The sequence below is a fragment of the Cyanistes caeruleus genome, chromosome 1, assembly GCF_971803275.1.
Source record: "Cyanistes caeruleus chromosome 1, bCyaCae1.hap1.1, whole genome shotgun sequence".
Taxonomy (NCBI): Eukaryota; Metazoa; Chordata; class Aves; order Passeriformes; family Paridae; genus Cyanistes; species Cyanistes caeruleus.
Window position 1 is genome coordinate 19,402,310 of NC_141701.1, and position 19,702 is coordinate 19,422,011.

Here is a 19,702-nt window from a genome sequence, read left to right on the forward strand (position 1 = left end):
ACAGGTGTTTCAGCTATTCCTCCCTCAGCAGGACAACAGGAGTAAAGGTTTTACTTTCTGCTGCTGCTCTTTCAGCAGCTCTCAGAACTGGGAGAAATTATTACCATGACTCCAGCTGCATTCACTGCTCTGCTTTTCTGGAGCTCTGCTCTTACTGAAACTTGAACGGCAAAAGAAAGACCATGAAAATTACTTAACCTTGACACCGTGTCCATTCTCCAATAACTGAAGGAATGTAATATAGAAACAGATTATGTATGCAAGTTCATTTCCCTGAAATTCCAAAGTAAGGAAGTATTCAGGTCAGTGTAACAGCAGTGAGACTTCACACTTTTCCTGCCATCAGAGTGAAATGTCATAACATAGTGACACACCATCATGTTAGGAAACCTTGTTCATATATTCTTACTACAAGGTTGTTGCTTTTTTATGCTGCTGCTTCCTAGAGTTTCAATATAATCCACAGGAAGTCTTACACATGATAAATTTGTATGGAACTGTGGCTGCTTATACCTAGAACTATACAAGACAGGAAAGAGTATTGGCATGATTTTTTTTCCACAACATGAAAGCCATGATCCATGAAAGTCACAAAAATGCCTGTGGGTTTGCTTATGAAATATGGAGGAAGATAAATTTAATTATTAAAATCAAAACCTTCCTTCACTTTAAAATATTCCTTATTTTCTTCATAAACATTCCTTTGAGATAGAACAAATTCTGAAGCTAATTCTTTTTACTAGTAGCTATAGTTGGGTTTTCACTAGTACTTTTAGTTGGGTTTTTATTTAAAATCCCAGGTTCATGCAGAGAAAAGTTCTTGCTACTTGCATTATGAATACTGCAAAAGCAGACTACCTGTTATAGAGGTTTCAAATTTCCTTTGAAGATTTATTTTTTACCAATATTGATTTTTTGTATTTCTTTCAGTCCAGTCTTCTACAGCATGTATAAATTATTCTATAGCCCTTAAATACATTATCTATACTTTGAACCAAAGTTAGTGTTTTCTCTTACTTTTTTTTTTAATCTTGTGAAAAAAGTTCGAAAATAACTTTAATGATTCCATTTGGTAGTTCCCCTCTGAACTTCTACTTCATACAGTTTAGCTAATTAGGGAGTAGAGTGCAGTGAAAAAGCTAAAACTAAGGAAATAAATGTGCATGGCTATCCTTAAGAAGAACATCTTATTGAGGTAGAAAAAGAGACAGAAACGTCTTTTCTATTACCTGAAGATCCACTTGAACACTCCTGCTGTTTTATTCATTCCTCCTCAGGGTGCAGTTTTGGCCTTGAACCCATGAGAAAGGAACCTGTTTTGAGCACATCGGTGCTGCACCTCAGAGTGTACCTTGTGGTTCCTTTAGTATAGATGTAGAACAAATATGTGCACCAAAGGAACCCTTGAAGTACACTAACTAATACCGACCTACTACGTCTGACTCACAGCAGCCATGACCTGGTTAACTGGGAAGGGAAAGGTTCCTTTGGGTAGTTATACACCTCTTTTTGCCTGCTTTTCTCCTTGCAAACCCTTTACCCACTAACAGCAAATTTCCCCCTCTAGTAACTTGGGTAATCTCATAGACTGTGTTTGTCTGTGGCAATTTTGATTTATCAGTTCACCCAATAGCAGTTTGTGTTTCATATCGAGAGGTTCCAGTGTTAAAATTTATAAATAAATTGCTTAGAATATTATTATTCAGGAAGAAGCAATATGGAGTTAGTATTAAGAACTTTGCAATTTACTAAGGGTAGGAACCATAGATTTAATGTCAACTACTCTTCTGCTTAGGTCTGCCCATGATTTCAGTTCTACTGATATAATAATGCATACTTTTATAAAGGGAAAATGCCATTGACTTAAAGGGCCTTTGACTCATTCCCTGTGTAGGAAATATTCTGAAAATGTGCTGTTATCTCAGCTGAGAGGTGTTACATACCATGAGTTAATGTGGTATCAATTCACCGGAGAGTGGATGCCCTTCAGTCAGACCACTTTTCTTGGAAAGCTCTTGTTCCTTAAAAAAGTACTTCCATAGAAGACTTCCACTCCACTAAGGTCAAACCATCTGATTTCTAGTATTTTACCATCCCTAAAGCAATTTTCAGATAATAAAAGTTTGCTTTGATTGTCCTTGTGGAATCACTTCTGAACTGTAAACCTTACCACTGTTCTCTGATTTCTATTCCCATCTTGGTTCAGAAATACTTACTATCATCCCTGACTTTTCAGGGACTCGGTTCAGAAGAAATCTGACTTTTCAGACCCTGGAACAGATACAGAGTATCTAATTCAAGTACCAGAAAAACAACAGACAGAAAAAGTGAAAATTAACCTGAGTAAAATAGTTACAGGTTATACTGCAGTGGTACCCAAAGCAGTATAGGCAATGCTTTCCCTACATCCTCTCATTGCAGCCTAAATTCTGGGTCACTCCATGAGACCTGTCCAATGGAAGAAGTTCTGACCAAGACTTATAGGAGGACATCAGAGAAAGGACCAGGGTGTTTTGGGCAATAGTGCAGTAGATACAATCACTCTTAGCACTGTAAATACTAAACTCAGATGAATAATAGCAAGAGTATTACATTTCTTGTGACATACTAGTGCCAACGGAAGCAGTCTAGATCAGAGTTGTGCTACAAACCAAGTAAGTTTCACACAAACTTCAGAAACCATTTCTGTTCTTGAGAGCTTGCAACTGAAATGGGAATAAGAAGGAGAAGGGGAAAGGCAATACTGTCAGCCATGCTGTTTCAGCTGAGGAATCCAATACAGACACAATAACTAACACTAGAGTTCAGCTCCAGTCTCCTGTGTTGCAGGCTGATGTGTTAAACACAATATTGTCCTTCTGTCTTCCTGTGCTTTCAAAAATTAAACAATATCAACCACCTTATATCTATTGTTTAACATTTTTAAAGAGCATTAAACTTCAACATCTTAAGCAAATCTCATCATAAATCATTGCATTAATACAATGTCAGGGCATTGCAGATTTTTTACAAAAAAATAGCTATGTGTCTCATTTAATGAAAATGGCAATATTCTCAACATGAACTATATTTCCCAAGCTTGTGTAGTATTTAACATTACAGGTATTTCTCAGAATTTCCTATTGCTTATCCTAATGTCCTAGAAAAAGAGCAAGATGATTAAACAATATTTTAGATTTCCTTACTTGGTATTAGATGCAAAATTTAAATCTCATGAATTAGTGACAGAAAATTGGACACAAAAAAAAAGCCTAGGAAAAACCACTCCATTGAAACTATTTCACTCCTTGAAACTATGGACAGTGTTATATACACTGTTATCCATCTTTAAAGGATACTGCCGTTTGCAGTTAAATACTAAGAAGTGCAGAAATGACAGAAAAATCACAGCTAAAGCTAGGTACAGCCCACTCATTTGTGCCTTGTGATATGGGCATGCCCACCACCACAAAAAAAGGTACAAACAGAATCCACATTTTTAGGGCCTCAGTCCAAGGAGTTACAAAAACAAAATTTCTTGTCTCTCCGGTAGCTTGTACAACACATGAGAAAGGAACACTGCAGAATAAACAACATGCAGCCTTTTCTTTAGAGGCCATGACAATGGCAACCAAAGTTAAGTTGTGAAGATGAAGATTTTATCAATTTGAGAACTGAGCCCACACTTCCACCCTTCAACCCCATAATATTCTCTAATCATATTTTAGTGAGTTCTGGAAACAGATGAGTAGAAAGTAAGAGCTTGCAGCCTTCATCTGATAGCAAAATAATCTCACTTTCCCTGAGTAGCTCAGTCCATAAACTGATAGCTCTTGTTTAGGGTGATTTTTTTTGATCTTCTGAATCCAAACTGCTTGTTGAGAGGTGTCCAAATGCTTTTGCTCACTGTCCCCAGGCTGGTGAACAGGGTGAGCTCCTGTGATGTCCACACTAAACCTCTCCACTTGGCACTGTCAGCACCCCAACTTCTCACGTTTCTCATGGAGAAATCCTCTGGTCTTGAGGATGCTACACTAAAGATATTGGTTGTTGTTGAAGGGATCATCTCCATTCCTCACTAGAACTATTCACACTGGACCCTGTGCTCCACCTACAACTGGACCACTGCAAAGTTTTGCATCAGAAATGTGTATGAGAGTAATGCCTAAAAGATGTAGATCCCCAGAAAGTAAGGCAGTTCTAGCCCAGTCTACTTTACTATGCAACCAAAGTAACATAGTCCTGGATTCTAATATACAGAGTTAAAAGTACTGCAAGGAAATTAAATTGAAATCCCTCCTAATTTCTACTAATCTTAACATATTTTAGTTATTTTGACATTGTATGTTTTGTCATTACTATATATAACTTTCATTTATGCACAGTGTTGGTGGGAATGGGGAGAGCAGAATTTGTATATGTGTTTTATGTTCTCTGGCCAGAGAAAGCAAGAGATGTGATGATACAAACACACATAGCATGTATTAGCTCCTCATCACCTACATTTCTCTGTGTTTCATTGAAGTCTAGAAATAAGACCTTCTGAAGCACTCTTGAAACACACTAATTCCATTTAAAGGCTTTTACTCAAAGTTAGAATATTACAGGCTAATGTCTGACTCAGTTTCCAAGCTTTTAGCTCCAGCAAGAGCATAAGAGTATTCATTTACTCCTGACAGTGTGTAAGTTCCTGGGGATATCCTTAATCTTGTACAAATATCCAGCAATAAAATGTTCCTGATAACTTTATTACCAAATGACAAAGTAATTAAAGAGAAGGTCAATGGGAAAGATCTAAAAATCTTTAATGTTAAAATAGGTATCACTATTCCTCTGGATTGTGTTTTCTGTAGTTTAATTATATAAATCTAATTGAAAAACTTTGTTTCTAAAAAAAATTGAACTTATTTTTCTAGAGTAGATGAACATCTTCACAACACAGTTATTTAGGTAAAAGAGCAGTATATGCCATGTTTTTAATTTAATGAACACAGTATGAGGAACTGCATATAAAACAGTGCATATACTTTACCCTTGCCAAAAGAAAAAAAATTCTTTTGTGCTTCCAAGGCTTTTAGTCATCACCTCCAGAACTACTGCAATTCTCTGGCAGAGACTAGGGCTAGGAAGACAACATGTTGGGTTTTGTTTACCATTTCACTTTGGTTAGCTACAAACCTGGCCTGGACTCATGCCTCAGGTCTTTCCTACAGCCATTTAAGGCACCCAGTGGGGGCCACACTCTTAATGTGAGTGAAAAGGAATGTGGGACAACAGGGATTTGTCCAAGCCCAAGCAATGCATCTGCAACAGCAGCTGGAAGTAGAGACCAAAAAAACCCTGGTGGATCAAACGGCACTGTCCAATAAAGAAACAAAAGAGCCCAACCAAAGCTGCTTTATGGTTGAACAAGGATTTTGGTACATATAAGTTATTAGTTTAAACTATTGTTAGACTTCCAGGCAGCATTCCATGCAGGAAACTGGCTGCAAATATCTCAGGTAAGCTTCTTGGTAAGCTTCCTCCTGTAAAATAGCTCTTTCTTCTAGGGAAAGAAAACCCCCAACAGAATAAAAAAGATTAGTTGTTAATAGCATGGGAGGGATGTGACTTATATGAGATGAAGGCATTTTCATACAGGTGTGGCTGCTCAAATTGCATCTGCTCTGCCATTGACACTTGAGCAACAAACCTGAATGATGTTATACCTAGAGACTGTGAACCTATACATCATATTTTGAGTTAACCATGCCATAGATTTTTCCAATATCTTATTAATATAATTCCAGTTAAAATTAGGGAATGTATTCATATAGAACTAATATCCCACTGAAAAGTGGAAAACAAGACATAAGAAATGTGGTCATGCTGGCAAGTAGGGGCATGCTCATGTTCCTGAAAGACAAGAGAATCCCTAAAGCTCTTGTTGGTTTTATGTGAGAAAGGAAGATAATATTAACTTGATAACTCCCAGAAATATAAAATAAAAAAGTAAATTCTAGTTTTTGGATTCAAACATTTGGCAAAAATTAAAACAAACAAAAAATTACTGTAGATAAAATTGAGACTCTTGAATGCAGCCTGATTGCTATGTATTCATGAGGAGGAAGTATTAGATATGAAGTCTCTTTTAATAACAGTGTGTTATCTTAGTCTGGGTCTTAAGTCTGTGGAATTTCATGCCATGAAATAGAAGACTTCCCTGCACATAACAAGGTAGTCATTCTTTATTGATCTATTTGAAACACAAAATACCTAACAACACATGGAAGTAAGGAAAATCTGATGTTTTCAAAAGGTAAATAAGAGGAGCACAGGTTTGCAGAGTCATTAGATCAAGTTCCCTGCTATTTCAAACAGCTGTCTCATAGATAATTTCCATAAACATATCCAAATCAAATTTAAATGGGTGACATTGGTAGCTCCCAATTTCTATTTCTATGGAAAGTCTTGCTCAAGAGTATAAGTGGTTAAGGAGCCTTCCTTATATTTTTAACCTGAATTACTTTATTCATTGTATGCCAAAATTGTGTCTTAGTAAAGATAGACTGGGAGACTTGAACTCACTAAACAAATCAATATTCTCTAGCACAACCCCATTATCCTACCCTCTATTTCATTCTTTCTGTTAGTTTTGCCCTTTCTTAAAAAACCCTACCTATCTGCATGGCTTCAGTCTGTGGTTAGAAGAGAATGCTTTCACTACTGTCTAGAGAATCAGGTTTTACTGACTAGTCAGTAGTCTTAAAGACACAGTTAAGTTTGTTAAAGCACAGTTTTTCCATCAAGGTAAAAAAAAAAACTGATTAGTTTTGCATTAATTCCATTGAGAATATTTACTGCAGCATTGGTAAAACAATGAAACAAATACAATGGTTGAACAGATTCTTAATTAAAATATAGTTGTTATTTCCTTGGCTATATTTAAGGCAGCCACAAGCAATCTTGTTTTCCAAGAGATCATGCAGATTTGGTTTGGGTTTGTATACACTTGGGCAGGAAGATAAGCAAAAGATGACTAAAAACACATACAAACTTGAACAAATCTATATATAAAGAAATATATTGAGAAGAAAGACCAGTATTTCCAGTCACTTCAGTGAAAGGATTTTGGACATTGTATATCCTCAGTGAATCCTGAATAGCTGTGCTTCCTGTCAATCTAAAGTAACAATAAATTCAACATTTACTATCTTTGCCACCAGACAGATCATTGAAACATGTGAAGAGAATAGTATTACTCTTTTTTTTCAGAACAGAAATACATATTTGATGTTTAATGCAGGGCTACTCACAACTGGGAAATGTCTGTTCATTCTGTACAAAGAACAATTTTTTGCCAGCAGGCTTTTTAAACCCATGGTTTTGCTCTCTGTCTAAGGCTTTTTTATATTAAAGCAATGGGACTAAATATTTAATGGGGGCATCTTAGTAGGAGTAACTGAAACAAGGCAAGCCCCTTTTTTAAGAATATAATTTGCTCATTATTCCATAATTTTTAAGTTAGGATTCATGACAACTAATAGTAGCTATCCAAAAATTAAGTAGTTAATTTATAAAGAAAATCAGCCGAGAGAACCAAATCCAAGGGTATTTATTTTCATTTTAAAACAGGGTGGATTAGTGACTGGCTCATCACAGAATTTCTGTAGAATGTCTCATGTCTCACCTTTGAGGAGGGAGCCTGAATACACAGCTTGGACTGGAAGCTTAACTGTTAGATTGTTAAAGCTGGCTGAGACTAACATTTTAGCCTTTAGAAACACATTTTACATTAAAATGTCTGACCAGTGAATTAATTATTAATGGCCACTGAATTAATTCCTTTATGTGCTATAACCATAAAGACCAGTTGTTCAATTTCTTTATTAACAACATATCTGCTTTTATTGAAAATGCTGAAAGATAAAAACTTACCACAGTGAGATTCAGGTCAATGAAAGCTTGAAATGCTCATGGTCAGAGATGTATAAAACTTACATATATGATTCTCTCAGCTGGAAATAGTAGGAAAAGGAAGGGGAAAATCACATATTCATATCTCCATCCTTACAGTATCTATGTGCAGCATAGATATGAGGCACACAACACACTGTGTTATGTAATGGAACTAAACTAGGAACAAGGTTCCTGCTGATTTTTTTCTGAGAAAGAATACTTCAAATACTATGCAGCTTTGAAGCAGTTGGTTGCTCAAGTCACGACTCAGTGGTGCCTGAGCATCTGCAAGAAGTCACATAGATCTATAGTGGCTGACTCATTTCCAGTTTTGTACAGAGATATGTGCGTCACATCTTTGATTAATGGCACTGGTGGTGAGAAAGATAGCATCTGGGAGAAGCTGAGGAGGTCACTGCAGACATACTCATTTGTCAGGCAGAGTCTGGTGATGAACATAATTGTTATAATTGCTTTAAAACTTCCTGACTTGAAGTATTGTTCTTGAAAAGAAAATTGTACAGAGTTCTCAAATGCAAAGGGAAGAATATGAGATTTCAGTCTAAGTCGAGGATTTTTCAGTATTGGATAAAACTTATACTTTCCCAGTTCTGTAGAAGTGGCAAGCACAAGATTTCTTAACAGGGGAATGGGGTGTCAAAGATCAGTTCAGCAAATGAGCTTCTCTCTGCCCAAAGTAAAATCCTTGCAGATATTCTTATACAAGCAGCAAGATTGTGTTTAACAAAAAAGACACTCTGAATGGCATTTTCTATTTTGGAAAAATAAAGTCACTCTTCCAGTGTTTTTCTCAGCTCAACTAATTTTCCACTAGCTAGCATCACCAGGCTTTTCCTTCTGGGTATTTGTGCAATACTGAATACCAGTTTGGTGCCTTCCATTCAGCAGCTGTTAGTTAGAAGATACAAAAAGGCTTCTCAGTCTTCCCCCTTCTCTGGAGTGGGAGGGATGGGTAGAGGCATCTTGGCAGTAGGAGCACATGTGGATTTTCAGGCATTACAGAGGTGAGTCCATGGCCAAATTCCAGAAGGTTCCTACTGTTTGAAATATGACAGAGCCCATTTCAGCAACACTCCTGACTTTGCCAATGGCAGGTGCAAAATCAGTGACAGATGGAAGAATTGAATGGGCCCCTCTGTCTCTTCTTTAATCAAGTCTGGGGATTTACACATTGAACAATATTACTCAGATTTTTTTTTTTCTTAATTCTGTAATTTAAAAATATATCAGATTATCTCATGGCAGGATATATTTCTCAAAAGAAGCATTAAAGCAGAAATTAAGGATAGCGAATTATATTAGTCTTTTTGTTCAAAAATATAGTCATAGAAATGAAATTGTGTCAGAATATCTTATAGATTTTGCTGGTATCTACTAAGTTTAGAACAAATTTGTGTACAGTTTGAGTTTAATGCCTGAACTCACTTATAATTGCACAAATTGTAATAGTAAATTATTGTTTGACTTTTATGTGATTTGATCCTACAATTTGAAGTGCTAGATGCACAAATTGAGTAATACCCCAAAAAAGTTGGTGGCAGTAAACACAGAAAAATTGATCTCTGTAAAAGTTTTTATATTCAGCATTGGTCACATAACTCAAGAGCAATCACAGCACAAGAAAAAAAAAATTACATTGTTTGTAGTATTTGCTCTGGGGATGCATTTTAAACACTTTAATACCAAATAGACCACACCATCTGTGCTGGCTCATCGACTTAAAAGTTAGTGTTGCTTCTCATGTGCAGTGGAGCAGGAAATCAGATGGTAAACACTGCAAGAACTATCAACAATCTTAGACAGTACCTAATGTTAACTGAATACATATGGGTTTTGTGAATATAATTTGTACTCAGGGAAAATGAGGGGAGCAGCCTGAAGGAATGAAAACAATGGCACATGCTGGATTTGCTGGAATAAACAGTCCTGTTCATTTGCAAATGAAGAATGAATGAAAGCAGCAGTTTTTCAAGAAATACCATTGCAAGGTTTTGTGTGAACCCAAAATTTTGGTAATTTTCAAAAAGCTTTCAGATTGACACATACACACATACCTTAAAAAAATTACATGCTTTTGCTTCCAGTCTTGAACTAAGGATAATTCTTCAGTATTTTTATCTATCACCTCTAAATGCTAGTGCTTTTTCTCTCCTCCTGTGCTTTAGCAAGAGTGCATGAGGAGAATGCCAAGAATAATAACTGAATGCTACTGCAGGTATTTTATTTTAATGACATTCAGAATACTAATTTACATTCATGCAAATAATTAATAGAAAAAGTTTGCAATATAGAGAAATTCCTCCCCTGCTATTTCCTCATTTTGTCTGTGCAGAGCCAAAGCCTATTTCATGTGTAGTCTGTTTCTCTCGGTTTTCAGAAGAAATATATTTAGTACTTAGGATGAAGCCATCTCATCTACATTTATAAGAAGGAAATTTTCATTGTTTTAGTATCCTTAATGAATATATATTAAAAGATGCACCCTATTGAGCATGTCAACATAAAATTAGTTTGACATAATCTACATTAGTTTGTAGAGTAAAAAACCAGAAAAACTACAGACTTTTGAAAAAGCAGAACAATTTCAAGTTGATTCTTTGGAGGTGTGTGATGAAACTACTCTCTATATTCCTTCCTTCCCCAAAATGTTGTTCTCACAGATTGCATAACTTGAAAAATCACATTCAGTCACCTATGCTGAAATGTAATATAATAATGAGGTCCCTAGTGCACTTAAATTTTATGAAGCCCAGACATCGTCTGGGAGCTCATATATCAAAAAGTAAAGATCAGAGATATTTTCTTTTTTTAAGAAAGTTATGTAGACACTAAATTGCCTTAAAATTGGAAGAATGCTACTTATTCACCATAATCCTCCAGTAGTCTATAGGCATTTTTTAATTTTTTCTTCCATTGGAGAGGCCACATTTGGGCATCCTCTATTGGCCTGTGAAGTGAGCAGTACAGAGACACTGCCCAGGCTGTTCGGTGTCCTGGCTGCAGTCTGGGCTCACACTGGTGCCTGCCAGAGGGCATCCAGCCCACACAGCAAGCTGTGCTGCTGCTGCACAGCCTTCTTCCTGCGCCCAAAGCTTTGCTCTGAGGGACTGCATCCTCTGGAGGTGTGTCCACACTCCAATTTTTCCTCTTAGCAGTACCTCACAGCAGCAGACCACGTGTGATTACTGCAGGCTGCTTCCCAACATTTATTTCTTCTCCAGCTCTTACCTGCACCACATGTGAGGTAGCTATCCTGTTACATGAGATACAAATACGTGTAGAGAAAACCCCTAAACAGCAGAATGGATACTTTAAGTACAGATTAGACTATTTAGACTCATTATATGCCCAGATGTATGGTCACACACACCATGGCTCTGTGTGGAAACCAGTCAGCTTTCTAAGGTAAATCACTCTGAAGTCATACATCAGACTTTGTCTTGTCAGAGCAAACTTGGTTCATTTATTTTCAGTCTCCTTCATAATCTTGTCTCATTTGCCTTTCTTCTGTCTGTGGCTCTTCTAATTTCATATTTCTAAACAATGTGGAAAGAGGGACGAGGTACTAATTAGATCATCAAGTCCACTACCATTTTTCTCTTTAAAAGGTGTCTTTAATATAGTTCTTTTTAGAGAATACTGATTTTCAAGATTAGAATTTAAATATGCATTCTCAAGATTTGAGAGAAACAATCATGAATCTTAAAATCAACTCATGATTAAATCATAACTCAAGACTTAAAATATATAATTAAAAATATATAACATAATATATGACTTTAAATATAATATAATATAATATGTTAAAAAATATATAACATATATAATGGTTTTAAGGAAATAAGTTGCTACAAACAGAAGAAAAGTGTATGGAAGATGACATTTGGGCAGCTTTGCTGTTATATATTGAATGCATCAAAAGATTAGTGATCTGCACATGATCACCTTAATAGGCAAATAATGACATTTTATGAGAAAGTCTAAAATTTTCCAGTGTGTTTGAACTAATAAATAGCAGCCATAGCATCTAGAAAAAAGATTAGTCTGGAAGGAAGGCATTAAGAGCAAAACAGGATTTTTTCTGTGACTATGACTGACTTAAATGGTTAAATATCACCTAAAATAACACACCTGAACCTAAAGAAGCTACTTCTGTTGTCAAGGATGAAATAGAAACACGTTTAATGCCCAGATTCTGGTGTTCTGTATGTACCTCCTGGAGCACTTGTTTGGGGTTTTTTTTTTTCCAGATACTAAAAGAGGACTACCACTTCTGCTAAATCATGATAACTGTACCTATAGTTTTCCAGATTTTGCCCTTGAGATAAATAGGCTTTCAAATATGGTAGACCCAGTGACAAAAATTAAATTTCCTAATGCAAAAAAGAATGTCCCAAAGCCCTCAAAAGTGTTTTAGATATTCTAGGGTATTGTGAAAAAGAAGAAGCTGATTTTTTATTTTCCAAGTCAGGCTTAAAGAAAACTTATATCATTATTCTCAGTGGGAGTAAATTCTAACTGGGAGATGCAAGCTGGACAAAGGTTGTCAGGAGAGTGACACTTTTACTAGGCTTTGTTAAATGTGGGGTTTTCCCTATGTTTGAAACACAGGTCTGTATTTACTGTAGATATTAAAGGAGATGTTATTCAATAAAAAATGACAGCTTGTGAGAATAAAATAAAAAGAATGGTTCTTTCTGGTGGTGGAGGGAGGTATAAAATGGTAGGAGAGGATCACTGACTCCTGTAAGGAAGATTGTTCCCCAGCTGGAGTGGTTGTGAAATATGGCAAAGGATGAAACAGAAAAGTGATTTCAAATATTAGATAGAAATTACACTTCTTTCAATAGATAGTTCTGCTGATTGAAATCAACTGGTTAACTCAGATTATCCATTTGAGGTGACTTACTCAAGCTGAGACACTATCCATGAGTTTCCTTCTGGAAGGCAAAGATAAGCAGATGTAATAGTAAAAACTATGTCAGTTTAATGTTTCTCACAGTTATTAAGCCTTTTTAGAGATTTTAGGAAACAAACCATATTGTTGAGACAAGAGATTTGCACCATTTGTTCATATTTGAATATTTCAAATAGTCAGTCTTCTCTAAAGATAAAATTACAAGGTTTTGAGATAAACCTAGAATAAAATTGCCAGAAGTAGAACACCTGTGATTATGTTGACATCAATATATGAAAGTTTCATGTGTAGGTCTTCAGTGGAAGGACAGGCTTGATACTGGAGCTCCAATGTGTGCAATTAGGCACAGCTATAATCCTGAGGATTATTGTAAGTGCTCAACCTGCTCTCAGCAGTTTCTCTAAAAGCTATCCAAGATGATTGTCATACTTGGAGTGGGATTCATTTTCAATGAGAAACAGCAGAAAGTTACCTAAATTGTAGTCTTTAACAACTTTCAGAGGTTTAGAAAGAAGAGTAATATAAATAAAAGGAAATAAAAAGTGCAATTAGTAGGATTGAAGATGTTCAGGAGGAAAGAAAGGGGATTTATCTTTCTCAAAAAAGATAAAAATGAAGTCCAGTATTCTCAACATTTCATTGAGTGAACTCTACTGACAGTAGAATGAAAGAATGAGGTAAACAAGACTAAACAAAAAGCCGTCAAAACCTTCAACAGTATGTCCATGAATGCTACAGAATTTTAAAATTGAGCTTGCTAAAAAAAGGAGAAATTTGAAGAATGCTGCTAATGTAGACAAAATAAGTAAAGATAAAATAGTAAAAGCTGAGTAACTGAATTGGAATATGGGATTGGGGTGTTAGAGGCAGCTGAATCCAGAATCCCTGATCCCAGTCTCTCTGGGAGATGGCACTCCAAGCTCTTTTCCTATTAGCCCCCTAACCCAGCTTGAAGTTCACTAGCAATTCACACAAGTAGTCTCAGAACAAGCACACACTCACAGAAGATAGTCAGAAATAGCATTTAATACAGGACTGATGGCAGCGATCATGCACAGGACTCGGTGAGACAAGTGTGCTGTGCAGCAGGTGACATAACACATTCCCATCTTCCATTTTGATTTGCCTGGTCCTCCCTTCTCCATCTTGATCACTTCTTTCCCCTGCCATTGAGCCATCCCTTGAAGATCCCATAATAAGTTTTGTACCATCTCCAAATTTTCTCTCTTCCAACAGAATATTGTCATTCAATGTAAAATGGATCCCATAGTGAATTCTGTATTTTTGCATAAAATTCCCTCTTAGTCTGCATAGAATTCTAGGTAGATAGTTTCTTTCTCTGACCTAGTTTTACATATATATACATGTACATAAACATATACACATATACATATATACATATATATACATGTATATATACATATACACACACACATACATACACACATACATATATATATGTTTGAAACATGGGTCCATGGCCTGATCATTCTTTTTTTGATGTTTTGATGTTCTGCCTGATCAGTTTACTTGAGTGTCTTGGCCTGTTACTGTTCCTCTGTGTCATCACCAATCTCTGTGGTTGATTTAATATGATAACATTATGCATAGGACTGGAAAAATATCCCCAAGCACACAAGTCTACTCTTCTATCATTAACATCTTCAGATAATTGTCTCCACAAACTCTTAAAGCTTCACCTTAAAATTAAGGCTTTTTCAGTTACTGAAGTGATTGAAATGTTATTTCAAGTCCCTGAAGCTTTGAGTTTGCAATTTTCTTCGGATTACCTTCTTAGCCATAAAAACACATTTATTTTTCTGCCAACTTTGTCTATTATATACGTAGTTCTCTTTCCCTGTCTGTACTTTCCATATAGCAACAGTGATGATATCTCATTGCAATACCAATTTACCAACCTAAATATTCCAGTTTCGATTAGTCTTTCTTCATATGAAACATTTCCCATTCTCCTGATCAAATTTTAGGGCTTTACATTTAAATAAAAGGAATAGAAATTGCAATGATTCTCTCAAACACATGATTAGGCTGAAAGAGCCGAATGATAGTGTCTCCAGTCTATGAAATAATAACATAAAACTTCTTCAACATTTTGATGGTATAAGATATTAGGGTTTATGATGTAGCCATTTCAAGACTTATAAATGATCATATTTTTATGATGTAATTTAACTTGACAACTTTAATGAACAGGGAGATGATGGGTTCACAGCACTCTTTGTTAAGCAGCTTTCATATGACTAACACAGAATTTAATAAATTTTGAGCATTACCTTACGGATCAGTTGCAACTTAATACAGTGGTATAATTAATAGCAATGAAAATAATTTTGTCAGATACTTTTCTCACTAATTAGCTAAATCAACATGGTATTGGAGCCTGGCTCACATGGGATCTTCACAAATAAGTCTTGGCCAGTAAGAAAATCCACTGCATTTTGTTTGAAATCTTAACATTTGTTTGAAAAATTACATTTAAAGATAAAACTTTACTGAAAATCTGAAATTAAGGAAATATTAATTAGTCTAGAAACTGGAAGGAACTATTCTGTTGACAGAATCAGATGCAAGAATAACCTCTCAGTGTGAGATATAAGGCAAAAAGCCAGTGCAGTTTGGCCTAGAGATCAGCCAAAGCTGGTTTGACACCTTACTGCTACCAAGCTATGGCATGTCTGCTTGTGACACCAGGGGACTTGATGACACCACCTCAGCTGGACTCCAGGTCTCCAAGCTTTCATCCAGCTGTGTGAGACCTGCTGCCATCAGCCCTGCTGCTCGGGAGGGATTGCTGGAAGACTACATGGCAACAAAGGCTGAGGTGTGAGCAGTGCCTGTCTTCTCTTGGGTGTCACAGGGTTTGACACCTTCTTGTTCAAGAGCACGTGTTCTGGAATGGTGTGAAAACAAAGCCAACCTGCCAAATACTGACACATTGGCCCTCTTGGGCTTCAGATCCCTGTGGGTGGAGGTATCCAAAGGCATTCCCTTCAGCTTCTGTTTCTAAATGGTTACATTTCTGGTGCAACTTGCCTGCTGGCCAAAGTGAAATCTGCAGGAGGAGACAATGTGCAGAAAAATTGAGTTCATCCATAGAATAGGCAAAGCTTGAGAGCATCACACTTCTACAGGCCTCCAGGGAGATGTCTCTCCCTTGGGCACAGGAGCAGAAATAGCAGATGCAACCCAAGATTAGAGGTGACCTAAACTTTAGTCCTCTAGTAGATTTTACCACATGGTCAGTGGAGAAGAGATTTGGAAAGGCGGTTTTAATATGGGATCTGGACCAATGGCAGCAACATGGCAGCCAAACGAATGAAAAAGTTAGAGTTTTGTGTCTGACTCTGTGGTTGTTTAACCTCAGTTGTCAACTCAGCCCCACAGAGCCATATGCTCCCTCCTCTCTAGTGGGATGGGGAAGAGAGTTTGAAGAGTAATAGTGAGAAAACTCATGGATTGAGATAAGACAATTTAATAGGCAAAGCAAAAGCCAGACAGGCAAACAAAACAAAGTAAGAAGTTCACTCACCGCTCTTCGTGGACAGGCAGGTTCAAACATCGCCAGGAAAGGAGGACCCTATCATACATAATGGTGACATGGGAAGACAAGCACCACCACCCTGAATGTCTCCCCTTCCTGCTTTGCACAGCTTTATAGGCTGAGTATGGCATGGGATATACCTTGAATCAGTTGTTTTCAGCTCTCCTGGCTGTGTCCCCTCCCAAATTCTCATGCACACCAGCCTCCTAACTCTTGAGATGAGGTGAGAGGCAGAAAAGCCTTGACTCTGTTTTAATGCTGCTCAGCAGTAACAAAAACAACATCAATACTATTTTCAAGACAAATACAAAACAGTTCCACCAGCTACTATGAAAAACTTTAACTCTATCCCAGGCAAAATAATATCCTGCATGATCAATCTTTCATAAATGTTGCTGGAGTCAAAAGACACCGCTGATGAGCACGGGATGTGTAGTGCAAGGGAAGCCTGGAGGCTCAGAGACCCAGAACCAGTGTGGTTGTGATGTCAGTAAGGAAACTGCAGACCTCATGTAGCAGTGACATTGAGCTTGTAAACTGTACCTAAAGATGAGCTGTGCTATTTTCTCATTGGCAGGGTCTTGCTGCAAACATTAACATACTGCTTGCTGAGGAGACAAAAAGATAGGGCCAATTGTCTGCTTATGTGACTTAAATGAACACAGGGCTGCTTTATCTACTCTCAGGCTAATGTATTTTTTGGTATGGTCTTGTGCACTGTGTACACATTCCTCTGCCCTGTGTGTCTGCCCTGCTGCAGCTGTAGGTATGCTGTCTTCTGAAATGGATTTTACAGTCTCACGTGTGAAGTGCTGCATCCTGATTATCTGATACTGCTGGAAGCCTTCCAGGTTGATTTCCTAATCCCTCCCATAATATCTGTCTTACATCAGTCTTATCACTGGCAGACTTTATTCCTGCACAAAGCTAGGTTTCCAGTATGTAAATAGGATAAAGAGAAAATACTGGAACAAATTAGAATGCTGCTTTTTTTTTTTTTTTCTGTCAATGCTCTTTAAGTATCTACTCCAGATTCAAGTAGAAAAATTAATCCCAGTCTATAGGTTTTCCTCATTCCTACCTCCTCCAAGGCATTTGTATCAGAGAAAAGATAAAAAAAAATGTTTAAGCAAATATGAGGTTGTATCAATTTCATGGGCCCTATGTCTTGTTCACAGCTGGGAAACTTCTCTGTAGACTTTCAAATATATTCAAAATTTACTAATTACTAAGTAGCATTTTGGAATGCAGATAGTGAAGTATTTAAAATGCGTACAACCATATTTACATGTAAAATAGGTGGCACACATGCAAAAGACCTTTCCTAAGATCAAATGATACTTTTCAGGACCTACAAGCTGACTTTAGAAGATAAGTGATCTTCAAATCTGGTTTTATTCTGATTTTCAAACAATTCATTACACAGAAAGGCTCATTTTATCAGTAAGTTAAATATGCATGACTCCCACTTTCCTTCAGGCTATGGGATTTGGTAGTCATAAATAATCTCTGTTGGTGGGAATAATTTCTCAACTACTGCTGTGTGAATGCAATTCAGATTTAAGAGATGGTTAAAAAGGTAAAATTCTATACAGGTGGGGAGATAAAAGACCACATGTGACAACACTCAGCATAGACTGAAAAGCCAAATAATGAATAGGAAGTCCTAACTTGTCTAGCAGAAATGAGGAGGGGAAAGAAAAGCTGAATCATGAGACACTTAAGGCAGAGTTTGACTCAAGGTTCTGGGACTAGGGTAGTAGTCCAAATTTTATTCTTCTAGTTGGTTAAATATACATTTAGATTTTTTTATATTTTATTCTCTGTATCTCTGGTATATAGCAGATGAACAGTTTGTCTTGATTTTTAGCATTTAGCCATTTGCTCATTTATCATGGATGAAACTCAATAAATGACATAAATACTCTCCCCAGTGTTCTTTACCCTATAAAATCTGCTAAAATCTAGTCACAGTAACTATCAGTTTTGCATACCAGTGAGATCTGTTTCAGCACAGCTGAACTTTACTGTGAATCAGGGATAACTCTGCAGATAACTCTGTTGAAAGGGATGTTCTATTGAGATGGTCTGTGCTGCCTACGCAGAGAAGTTAAAAATGCTGCAGAGTGTGTCTTCCATTAGATATTTTTGCATTTTCCTAGGTAGTTGTAAACCAAAACAAAATTGATTCTGAAGACACTTAATATTGTTGCAATTGATTAGCTTCCATTTCCCTCAAACACAATATAACTTAAATTCAGTTGAGACAGACAAGATTCTTAAATAATCTTGTTCATGGATTTTACTCTTTAGTTTTAAAAGGCTGTTTTCTCAAGTGATAGTTTTGTTAATTTATTTGTGCTTTAATTGAATTTTGTTGAATAATTCAGAGAGCATATTGGGTAAAGATTTCCTAGCTATAAAACTTTATGATTTATTTTTATCAGTCTATCAAATATTAACTGGTCTATCAGATACTAACTGTTGTCACTCATAAATAGCACAACAAGCAGTAGATCCTAGTCTGGTAAAACAATCCATGCCCTGACTCCAAATAGGACAAGAACGAATTCTAAGCAGCATCTTTTCAATTGTACTGAGACCTCTTATTTTTACTGGAGAATAACTTTGATTTATTTGCAATGGAGAGTCTGGATGAAACCCAGTCTGGCAGAGAGGGAGTACCAAGACCTTTACAGTACCATAACACTTGTTGTGTACACTCCTGAAGGGATATCTGTCAACTGAGCATTTAAGACAGCAATCTTTACTCCTGAGTGCTGGGTGAATTCCTGCCTAGGCTTTGGTTGTAACACAGAAGTTCTCACTGCTTGCTGTGGTCTTTTCTCTATTGTAATTTCTATAATTTTTTAAGTTGCTATGAGCAAATCTGAATGTAATGTTAGTCTGGTACAGTTCCTTGTGTTTAACCTCCTGTGGATAATGCTTGTGCAGAAAGCAGGGACATAGACAAGAAACTCTGCTATTGTCTGCAGTGTACATAGATGAAAGGAAGGAAGAACTACAGAAGACATTGTATTTTAAACTGAATCATAAGGGGGAAACAGCTCTGCACATCATACACAGAGTCACAGTTAATGTACAAGTGCATAAATCCATTGGATTTACAGAAATTTCCATAACTGTAAAATTTTGAGTTAGTTTATCTCTAGGACATCAGAAACCTTATGCTCAAGGCTGAGAAAATGGCTTCAGAAGAATTCATTTTTGTATCAGTCCTATTTGGACTCTAGGAAGAAATATACAATGGAGTAATGAGATAT